Here is a 12,361-nt window from a genome sequence, read left to right as displayed (position 1 = left end):
TCCACAACTCAATGTTTTTAGGGCCACACCAGATGGTTTCACAACGCAAACTATCCACACTTCACCTCCGACATTGCCCACATTTCAGCCTGTAATCTAGTTCAGCCTTTGCTAATGTGCAGGACTCAGCCTTTGCAGCCATAATTAAGCCGGGACCCTCTGTGTGTAATTAGAGCTGACTTTCATCGTTCAGTTTTTTTTCTCACAGCCGTTTTATCAGTGATCTGATCTCTGATTTGGCTAACGCAGGTCTGATCTGCTCTTTATCTGTACTTCCTGAGCAGACGCTACCACAAATACACTCAAAAGGTTGGTGAACGATAAGCCACACCGCAGAGTGAGAAACAACATGGAACATTAGCTCTTAGCTGCATTGATGCTTATAATTACTCAGATTATTAAAGATATGTTTTTTAAAAAGGTACAAAAGGAAACCGAATTAGAATAAGCATGATATACTCTGGTTTGAACCAAATTGTTATCCTTGTTGGATGTGTTTTTTTGTGTAAAAATCCTCTGGAAGTTCTCCACAGTTTGGAAAGCAAATCCTGGCAGCTCTCAGCTTTCTGTTTCACAAGTGATGCAACCCGACTCAAAGCTCTCAACCAACCGGTTCCTCCTCCTCTCCTTCCCAGAAGCACCCTTTTCACTTTCTCACCTGACTATCTGCTTTTCCCTGAGACACTTTCATCCTCCGTCTCTCAGTTCTGGTTTTGGGTTTTCTTCTTTTAAAAGATGGATTCTCATCCACGTGGGGTTCTGTCTTTGAGCCTAGGTTCAGTCTGCACTTTAAAAGGTATGTAGTTATAGCGCGGAAGAAATTATGTATTCACTTTCAAAGAAACCGACCATTGCTGCAAGGCAACATTAAATGGTAAATGGACTGAATTGTTTCAAACATGTAAAATCAGAACCACAGAGAAAATGTTCTGTATTTCATTGGGGTTGAAACTCTGGAACCGTCTGAACGTGGAGCTACAAAAGAAAGCTACAAAAGAAAGGAATAAGAGGATACTTATGGATAAATATTATATGTAAATTGGTATTATCATTGCACATTGTATTAATAATATTCTAAGATTATTACATCATTTCATGTGAATATGAGCCATACTATATGTCTGTATGGAAATATGATAAAACATGGTTAATATACTTATGAAGGCAGAAGCAGGTTGAGATATAGTATAATGCATATAAAAAGGGGTGTGTAATATATATATGTATATATATATATATATATATATATATATATATATATATATATATATATATATATATAATCATTCATACAGCGCTAATAGCCGGTGACAGGTTGGCCAAACCAGGGACTGTCCCCAGAAATCAGCGTCATCCTAGTTTAAGGGCAATGTTAACAGATCAGTGAAGCTGTTCAATCAGGAGAAACAGTGACGTGTTAAAACGTCCCAGGTGACACGAGCTCACGCTATCTGATGAAACATTAGCTTCATGGACAAACAGCTCGATGACGGGTTCTGTTGGGCTTAGTTCCTCGTTGATATGCGCTTCCGCTCTGTTCTTCTGCGGTACAAATCCAGACAGAAGAAAATAATCATCACCTGCGGCTAAGATGGCTAATAAACAAAGCAACCAAACAAACAAGCGCACACCCCTCCATTATGTTCTGTAAATTAAGTCTTAAAAGTATTGCATGCAATCTACTGCGGACATGAGTGCCTCATTGAGGAAGCGTTGAGTGATTACTTCATATTACGCTAGAGTAATCCATATCGATCGCAAAGATGACTTATATCAGAAATTTTGAACTAATCTTATCCGATCCTAAAGACTATTTTTGCACGTTTTAGACAGTTTCACCAGGGTAACACATGGTCACAATATAGATTCTTGATTCTTATTACTCCATTTAGCTGTAAAGCTACTGGAGGCTAACGTGGTCGATAATAACACCGGTTCTGGTAGTGCCAGACATAAGCTGATGATCAGGTTCTTCTGGAGTTGATCACTGAGGAAAATCTAATGCCAAATTACTAGAAAGACAGAAAATGTTTAGCGCTATTGCTGAATACATTTACATGTACCAGATCCTTGTTTACACTGTTAAAAAAATATGGGTTGTATGGAGCAGATCCATGTTCCAATAGCTGTGAGGGCTATCGCCGCCTGCTGAGAAGTTTGAGGTACATCACATGTTACAATCACACTACTGTTAATGCCTATTTGAACACTCTTATTTCTAAGAGAATATCAGATTACACATTTCTCTAAATGAAACCTTAATATCACTGCACAAAAAAGGCTTCATTACTTTAAATTCAGTAGCTACGTTTACATGGACAAAAGTAATCGGATAAATCAGAATGAGGTTTTAATCCGAATTAGAGGGGTAGTTTATGCCGACTGATGATCTGATCAACATGCATGTAAATGCTTGTCAGGCTCAAGTTATTCTGAATGTGGCAAACTGCCCTGAGTGCACATGGGCGCCCGATGTAACGGTACATATTTCCAGGTTGGTGAGTGGTGGAAAGCAAAACTGTCAGGGTTCCTGATAAACCTCTCTGTTCTAAACATTAAAAGAGCTCAAAATATTTGCTTATACAGTAACGTTCAACCATAACTAGAACATGGTGCAAGTCCAGCCTGGGCGCTCAGAAGACAAACAAACTGGTATAATGCAGCTTTTTTCCCCACTATTTTTAATTTTAAGCAAAGACGGAAGTTCTTCGTCTGCGTTTGTTTTAGCGGAATAGTGAGAGAAATAGACCCTGATGTCCTCCAGCAGCCTAAGCCTATAGCAGCATAACTATAGAGGTAGCTCAGGGTAACATGAGCCACTCTGACTATAACCTTTGTCACAAAGGAAAGTTTTAAGATTAGTCTTAAAAGTAGACGGGGTGTCTGCCTCACGGACCAAAACTGGGAGTTGGTTCCACAGGAGAGGAGCCTGACAGTTAAAAGATTTTGTTGTTTTCTGTTCATCTCTGGAATACAAACGTTTTTTGAACAGATGAACGTAGCACCTTCAGACATTTAGAAATTGCAACCAAGGATGAACCAGACTTGTGCAAGTCCACATTTTTCCTCCTGATATCTTGGCTGATTTCTTTTGACTTTCTCATAATGTTACACCAAGAACCAGAGTATTCTAGGTTTGCTTTTTAAAACATCCATAAGTGTATTCAAAAATCAACTCAAATGTCTGTTAAGTGATATCCATTCATTTTCTGACCTGCTTAATCCCTCATGGGGTGGCAGGGGTTGCTGGTGCCTATCTCCAGCATTCACCAGGTGAGATACACCCTGGACAGGTCGCCAGTCTGTCGCAGGGCAACACAGAGACAAACAGGATAAACAACCATCCACACACACACTCACACCTAAGAAGAATTTAGAGAAGCCAGTTAACCTAACAGTCATGTTTTTGGACTGTGGTAGGAACCCGGAGTGCCTGGAGAGAACCCACGCATGCACAGGGAGAACTGTGCAGCCCAATTAAGTAATAAGCCGTCAAAAATACTCCTCATTGTTCTTACATTTGGATAATAGAAATCATTTTGGTAATTCTAACGGACCTAAAATAGCAAAGGTCTTCTAGTGTTTATTTTTCAGTTAGCTTAGCAGTTAGCTTAGAGATTAGCTTTGGTGTTAGCCGTTCATTTTAGCTCCAATGCTCTCACTGTATACTTTGAACATGGCTGAGAACCAAACCGCTTTCATATTTATGTGAAGAAGAGGAAGGCCTCAGTAGAAAGAAATAAGACCAGAGTGGATTTGGGTAAATTTTTTCACACAATCCCCCTCAGGAGCGGAAGAGAAGGTAAGACGGTCTTGAACATGCGCAGTTATTAAAAAATGGACTTAGGGAACTTTCCAGAAACATCATTGACTTAACCGTTAAGGGCTTTATATGTGGAAAGGACAATCTAAAATTCTGTTTTTTATTCAACAGGAACTCTTTTTGATTTTCATCAGAACTCTTGCTGCAGCATTTTGGATCAGCTGAAGGCTTTGATGTAAATGTAAACGTGTGTGTGTATACTAGTATACTATCACCACATGACAGACAAAATAAGCATTTGGTTTTGTATTTTTGATTAATTTAATTGAAAAAGTCTCTAGCAAGTCTTTGGCCTAGGAGAGGAAATTTTATTTCTTGAATAAAAAAATAATCTCCTGTGATTGTTAGTGGCTCTGTGTGGTTGACTGGTTTATGCCATGTTGAAACTGCTAATGTAGATCTTCAACGTGTGTTTTTATTTTAGAGATTAAGAACCGCGGGTTATTTCGTGCCCTCATCTTTTTGTGTTGTGTTTAAATGTGAGCAAAAGCTGACAATGAAGTCTTTCATCAGGTGAATAATCAACACATGTGATACATGAAGTATTCATATTTCCAAATATGTATATTTTTATGAAATGTTTTATATAAATCTCTGCCCCTGGGCATGAACAACCTTCCTGTGTGCATACTCGGTGAACTCTGTCCCAGTTTAAAGCTCAGCTCAGTTAAAATGATCCAGCTTATTCTCCTCCAGCCTTCATGGTGTTGCTCTCAGCCTCTGCTTGGTCCAGACGTTCCTGCACTGTTTTCTGTAATCCTGGCCTTCCACCATCTCACACTCAGTTATTATGAGCTGGATTGTCTCAGGGGGCATCTTTGCACGTCTTTGTTCCTGTGTTGTGTGGAAGAACCTGCTTTCCTGTTTCTTTTGAGCCGCGATGAATCCTTCTGTACTGTTCTTCTGTCCGGCCTAATGTAGTCATTGCTAGAACCTGGTAACATCAGCAATGTTTCAATTTGCTGGAGGTGCATACCTACCAGGGATTTATTTAATGACTAGGCTTAAAACTTTTCTTTTTAATAAAGCTTCGAGTTAGAGTGGCTGAGGTTATCCTGAGCTATTTCTGTTGTTATGCTACTGGAGACCCAGGCTGCTGGAGGACATAAAGACTACTTTCCCTCTCTGCTACGTTCTCAAACTGTTCTACAATTGAGCATTATTTGTTATTTTAACTTTTAACTTTGTGTTCTTTCTGTTTTTCTCTTCATAGTAGCTACAGCTGGTCTGGCATTCTGTTTAGCTGTGACACCATCCTGGGTGCAGATTGGCTGAGCTACTGCTGCCAACAGCTTCATGTTCTTCTGCAGATGATCCAGCTGGTTCTGTCTCTTAGAGTCTAACCCGGTTTATCTCCTAGACGTAGCTACTGGCTGAGCTTTTACTGTACTCTCTATTATTTTCCAGACCTGAAAACTGGATCAGAGTTTATCTGCTTAGCTGAGTTTCTCTCCTAGATGAAGCCACTAAAGGAGCCAATCTGTCTTTATTTTATTTTTTTCCCTCTCACTTAGAAAGTACTCCTGGGTCAATGTGAGCTTCTGTGCTTTCTGTGTCTCTGCTCTGTCTTCTCTAACATAGAAAGTACTCCTGGGTCAATGTGAGCTTCTGAGCTTTCTGTGTCTCTGCTCTGTCTTCTCTAACATAGAAAGTACTCCTGGGTCAATGTGAGCTTCTGAGCTTTCTGTGTCTCTGCTCTGTCTTCTCTAAGCCCCAGTGGGTGGAGGCAGATGAGCGTTCACACTGAGCCTGGTTCTGGTTCTGCTGGAGGTTCTCCTCCCTGTTAAAGGGGAGTTTTCCTCTCCACTGTCGCTTCATGCATGCTCAGTATGAGGGATTGCTGCAAAGCCATCAACAATGCAGACGACTGTCCACTGTGGCTCTACGCTCTTTCAGGAGGAGTGAATGCTGCTTGGAGAGACTCGATGTAACCTGCTGGGTTTACTTAGAGAGGAAACTTTCTCACCAAAATAAAGTATAAATCAAACCTGACTGCACTGGTGGACAACTAGGATCAGTTTGAATGGATGATTTCATTGAATTGACTTTGTAAAGCATCTTGAGATGACGTGTTGTTAATTAGCCCTATACAAATAAACCAAACTGAATTATTCTCACAGGATCTTTTCTACAGCTGGTTTCTCTTCACTGAACCGTGACCACTGATGTTCTCCAGGTTCTCCATTCCAGATAATAGCTCTAGTGCAAATATCAGTAACTGATGGATGATTTGCTTCAGCTTCATTTGGTTGCTCCCTTGAGTATAGTGGCAGAGCATGACTTGTCATGGGAATGATTTTCTTTTTTATTTTACTTTTTCTTTCTTCATACATTTGTGTTTGACTTTCTTTGTGGTTACAATTCATTGGTGTCCTTTTTGTCTTATATGTCAGTTTTTATTTACTAGCAGCAATGTGGCATTTTTAAGTGTATTTGTATGATTTATAATTGTTGTGTATTTTTGGGGCTGCACAGTGATGTAGTTCTGGTGTAGCACTGTTGCGTTGCAGCAAGAAGGTTTTGGGTTCAATTCCCCGGTTAAACCTGAGGTCTTTTTCTTGACAAGGAAAGTCTGACTCAGATAGCAGCTTGTGCAACAATGGACTCCAGAGGGAATTTCTATCGCTTGCAGTGCTAACACGTTAACATAACATGGAAGGAAGCAATAGAAAACTGATTTTAGCTGAAATGGCATCCTGCAACTGTTAGCTTTTGACATTCAGTTTCTCATTCTGCTGTGGGATCTGTTCCTCAGTCATTGTGAAGTAAAACAGGATCTTCACAGAAAACTGTTTCATTTGAGGACAGTAATGCTTCCTAAAAGAATTATCCTTTATATTTGGGAAGTGTGATTAGCAGTCAGTATCCTACCTGCAGCAGATAGAGTGCCGTCTGTTCTGTTCTACCTTTAGGCTGTGGGTTATAATAAAGTTTGTGTGGGATGAATGTGGAGTACTATGACTGCTGATCCAGACAGTAGTTTTGAATAATATTAAATCTACAGGGAAACTGTACCTCATGTCTCACCTTGACTTATTTATTCCAGCATTGCAAACATGAACCAACCACAACATTTTGCCGGGTGATTTCATCCTCGCCACATCTTGCGACTCCCACATGACACAAATACAAATAAACACGCAGGTTGCACCTTTGCATTTCCTACAGCTCACTCCCCCACCTTTCGATTATTCAGATGGAGATATACCGAATGAAGATCTTGGTTTCGGTATCCGGTGTGCACAGGAAGCTCCTACAGAACATGTTCATTCCCTGAATGTCACTAAAAATCAAAGCCAAACTTTATGTTCTCTTTCAGAACCAGTCTGTTGGACAAATTCTAGGAAAGTATTGCAAATAATCCCCAGAGTTTAAAGTTCTTTTAAACATATAAAATGAACATGAATTGAGTTGACTCATTCACCGTCTGTATGATTCACATCCCAGACAGAGAAACTGTAGGTTAAACCTGTCGTGTTTCAGGTGGTTCAGGGTTGTGAAAGTGTTTCTATTTTCTAAGTGCAAGAATATAGAAAAAAAGAGAGAATTTTCTATCACTTTCAATTAAAGTTTATACACATTAAAAGTACTGTGTCTTAAAACAGTTTGGGAAAGCCCCGATGATTTGTCACATCTGAGTTACCATGAGGCACACCTGTGGAAATATTTTCAGGAGAAGCCTCCAAGACGCTGGTACCTTCTGCATGAGGGGAAATAATTTAACAAAATTAGTCAAGATGTCAAGAAGAGAATAATGGACCTCCACAAGTCTGGTTCTAGGTTCAAATACCAGACACCTAAAGGTCCACGTTCACCTTTTCAAACAATCATATGCAGGTTTAGAGAACATGAGAACCTCCAGCCGGTTCTGGTGAATCAACCCTAGAACAAAAGCTGTAAAGATTCTGCTGAAGCCATCATCATCATCTGGGTCGGGCACCGACAGGGGCTGAAAGGCCACTCTGGGAAGAAGAAGCCATTACTCAATAGGAAAGCAACATGAAAGGGGCAGATTAGAGTCTGTAAATCCTCTCAGGGAAGACCTTCCTTTCTGTGGACATGCCCGCTCTCTGATGAATCTAAAATTAAAGTTTCTCTTTAAAACTGAAATAGAAAAAACCCAGGCATGGACCTGCCACGACAGGCCTTGCTGTCAGGCCTGCTGTAGAGCGAAGAGGATCCCTCCTTTTCATCATCATCCTGATCTGCAGCAGCTGCCTAAAAAGGACAGGCCTTCCTGCTGCACGCCCTCAGATTGTTCTGTAAATCTACGCGTTGCTCTCCCGACCCAAACCTGACGCCTACCTGTCTTACATTCCCTGGCTTTGACCCTGAGAACGTGGATCAACCACACTAGCCAGTTAGCATCACTTGGACCCAATCTTTGCCTTCCTGGCCCAGAGAACAAGTTCTAGTTTTCTCTGTGGTCTTACTCTAAGACTTACTCTGTAACATAACTCCTGCTGTAAAGTACAGAGTTGGCTGCATCACGTCGTGGGGGAGTTTTTCTGCACCAGGGACTGATGCAATTAAGAAAAATACAGAAAATATTGGAACAACATCTCCAGAAATCTCCACGAAAAGGTGTTCAAAACGGAAAATGACCCGGAGCGCACCACCAAATCAGCGTTTTGGAATAACAATGACAGAGCACAGATCTCAGTGCCAGGGAACATCTAAAAGTTCTAGTTAGTGGACCTGACCCAGTTAAACCAGATCTGTCAGGAGGGTCAGAATGGGTCAAGATTCCAGCAAAGTGTTGCAAGAAGCTTATGAAAGGAAAGGCTTGACCAAAGTCACGCAGTTTAAAAGGCAAGTCTACAGGTAACAGGTCCAAAATAGGCTTCATATATTTTTTAAATCACTTTTACTTTGAACACTCAGTATTGATTGGAATGACTGCTGGAAATACTGGGTGTAGTCCACATACCTTTGAGTTAATACTTTATTCCTTTCTGTTTCCTCCTGTCATTGCGTATATTTGTGTCAGGTCTTTTGTAAATGGAGGGGGAAAAAAGGAAAACAATAATCTTGTTTTTTAATCTCTTAATCTTTCTCTCGTCAAACAGGGTGAAACCTGCAGCATCAAAGCGATAAAGATGAGCCAGTGGTGATATTCCAGATGTCTGCTTGGTTTTTACTCTGAAATAAGATGTTTTCTAAAGTTCTCCAGTAGGAGAAATAATAAAACACTCCTAATTATGCATTTATGTGGTTGTTCCTGCTGTTTTTACTGGTTTCAGTAACTAATAGGAATAAAAAACATCTCCTACGGTTTCAAGTCATCAAGGAGAACTAACAGGAGGAGGCACTACCCTGCCTGCTCCTGTTAGTAACGTTTTACAAACTAAATAATTAATAGTTTAGCAGCCGTCATCATTCCAACCCTCGCCTGTAACAAAGCGCTCGGTTCAGGTCAGACATCAGAGGCTTGGTGGGTTTTTTTTGTCTTAATCTCGGCGTCCTGAACAATCAGATGAGTTAAAAACTCGGCACAGATGGGGTTTCTTTTTGCTGTCATATAACCTTGGAGGATGAAAGCAGGGAAACCCAAAACTCGTCTTCTGAGGTTAGAAATGAAATCATTTTTATCAGCCTGGATAATCAGTCCTCCAGAAGCTGACAGAGAAGGTTTTCCCAGGCAGAGGTCATCAGCAGAGTTATGAATCAGGCTCCTGAGGGATTCCTCCCAGACACAAATGCCTCTTTTCATCGGCCTTTGGGAACACAGAGCAGGACAGACATCTCCTGTATCCACTTGCCCTTTTCCTCGCTCTAGCCCCCTCCAAGCCCTCGGTGACGTATTCATGTCATCTACCTCTGCCTGTTGTTATCTGTAAGACCTAAAAAAAGCTCTCTCTCACATTCGTTTGCAGATTTCTATCAAGGATTGCGTCATTTACATCCCAGGAAAATGCAGTAATAGCCGAGCCCTGACACGCTCGTGCTGCACAATGCATGAGGCCAAGGAAGGAAGGAGAGGGGACGGGTGACGGAGCGAAGGATGTGGAAGCGTAGGAAGGAACCAGCCGTAGGCGAAGTGGAGTCCCTGGTTGTGCAAAGAGCGTCAGTTTCAGATTCCCCTGGTGACACACTCGCAGGTGTCGGCTTTTCAAGAAACAGCAAATCCACATCACAAAGGTTCGGTTTTCCCTCTCAGGTGGGGAGCGTGTGTGTGTGGGTTCTGATGGAGCCACAGGCTGGTGAGGAGAGAATTGGGTCAAAACGAGGTTCAACCACAGCGGCTGCACGGCCTGTGCCGCCTGTCGTCTCCACAGGCTGGTGGCCTACAAACCTCTGACAAGAAGTTTAGCCTTAATTACAACAACATGACCTGGATTCTGCTTCACCTTATAAATCACAATGGTTTGTAAAACCATAATTATGAAGTGAATCAGGTTTGGCTCCACGATTCCTCTCACGTTTTACTTTTTTCCTGCTATAGAGTCTGTGATAACCTCTCTGGCACCCAGCGAGGCCCAATGGGACCATAATGCAGCTCTAACTTAGCTAGAAAAATACTGATCCGATAATAATTGAGGTAAATTTAATTTTCCAGCTGAAATGGTGAAGGTTTTGAGTTATAGATGGTTGAAAACAATCCCAAATTATTTAAAAACAAAATAACAATTAAGTGAATAAGCCTTTTATAACGTAGCTACCACCAGACTGGAAGCCAACATTATTGCTAATATCGCTAGCAGGTTAAACTGATGCTAAAGTATTAGCATTGGGATAACATATTTACAAGTATCTGCTTGGTTGACAATGTGAAAACCTTAATTTTTTGAGCACATGGGCACCTAAATGGCAATCTTATCGACATTAAATGGAAGAAACAAAAAAAATGTCAAACAGGACTGGGGAACAAATACGTGAGGTCAAAATGGAAAAGGGAAAAAGTAACTCAGAACCACCGGTCGGTTATGGTGAAATATCAGTTTGACTAAACAACTTTATTTCTAGATTGTCAGATACGTGTTTCAGCTTGTGGCTTAATCGAAAACCGCGTAGGAGGCAACAAGCCGAAACGTGTTGAGTTTCTAATAAAGTTGTATCTTCTAATTTGAAGTGTTGCTGAAGTCTTTGCCTCATCTGATAGGAAAGGAGTCAGGAAACTCTCCAAAGAAAATTAAACAGGGGGAAATGTAGCATTGTTGAAAAAGAAAAATAGATCTTCATGTTTTTATTTACATTTTGAATGAAAAATGGCAGAAATGACACTCTTTCCTGGTATTAGACCCATTAAACCTTTTTTTTTCATGTCTCCTCTGATCTTTGCTGATGAGGCTGGAAGGTCTACTTGATGTCACCCTAATCTTTAGCTTCCTGCACAGATTCTCTTAATCAGTGACTCTAGCAGTGTCACATGACCATCATTTAAATATGATGCTCATGTTGCTAAGTCAATTAAAGTGGGACACAGTGACAAAAAACAGCATCAACAACCAAATATAATACATTTTATGCCTTAAATTACCATTATTATTTTGTTTAGTTTCTGAAACGACCTTAAGGCGAGGTCCTGACTGAGAGTTCAAAAGATTACTTTCTCTGCCAGGGGTATGAATACTTCTGACCTTAGTTGTAGCTGTGACAAATCCTACAAGCACATTCGGCAAAGCCTTGAGATGTTTTATTTTTCATCAGATGTTCAGAGGAAATTTCACAAACCAGACTTTTTTTTTAAATCAACCCTCCACTGGTTGCAGAAGGTCCACGATGACTTTCATTTCGAGTCATCAGCGCACCTGTGCTGAGCTGGATAACCAGAATAACCACCGGAGATCTGCCTCTCTACTGCCTCTCTACTGTACGTCACACATTTTCACGGCGTGCGAGGCTCTCTTCAGTTTCATGTCGGTCAGATGAGATCACTATGAGTAGGAGAAGTATGTAAATCACACAATACTGACATTACAGCACGCTCTCCTTGACCTTTTAATGCTTCATGTTTGTTGTCCCTCAACGCAAACAGATGATTCACCAGATTAACATTTAATCTAAAAATAAAAAAAAATGACAGAAGGGAACAGTTTTCCTCTTTTTAACCATGTTTTACTACACAAAACTGTGGCGTCACATGATGTAAAGTCGATTTGACACGCAACGATCAAAGGTTTGACTAAAGTAAGAACAATTTTGATGTAATTTTAAACAAACTAAACATAAATACAGGAAGTAGACCCCAAAAACATGACTTGAAATCAGCTGACTGATAATCTCACAAGACAGAGGAAGTGATGACTGCCATTTTCCCCATCCTCATACTCATGCCTTTAATGGGCAAATATCTTATCATGCAAGCACCTAATGTGGCTTAGTGTGAAGCAGAAGTGTGAATGACACAACGGGATGTGTCTTTCTATTAATGCCAGGTGTTATAAACCTATATTATAAGTCACTCAGCTTGAAAATAGCATACAGTGGTGTGAAAAAGTGTTTGGCCTCTGCCCCTTTTCCATGTTTGTCACACTTAAGAGTTTCAGATCATCAAGTACATTTTAAGATATGTCAAACACAACACAAGAGGCAGTT

The sequence above is a fragment of the Fundulus heteroclitus genome, chromosome 3 (genome assembly GCF_011125445.2).
Source record: "Fundulus heteroclitus isolate FHET01 chromosome 3, MU-UCD_Fhet_4.1, whole genome shotgun sequence".
Lineage (NCBI taxonomy): Eukaryota > Metazoa > Chordata > Actinopteri > Cyprinodontiformes > Fundulidae > Fundulus > Fundulus heteroclitus.
This window is presented reverse-complemented; position numbering follows the sequence as displayed.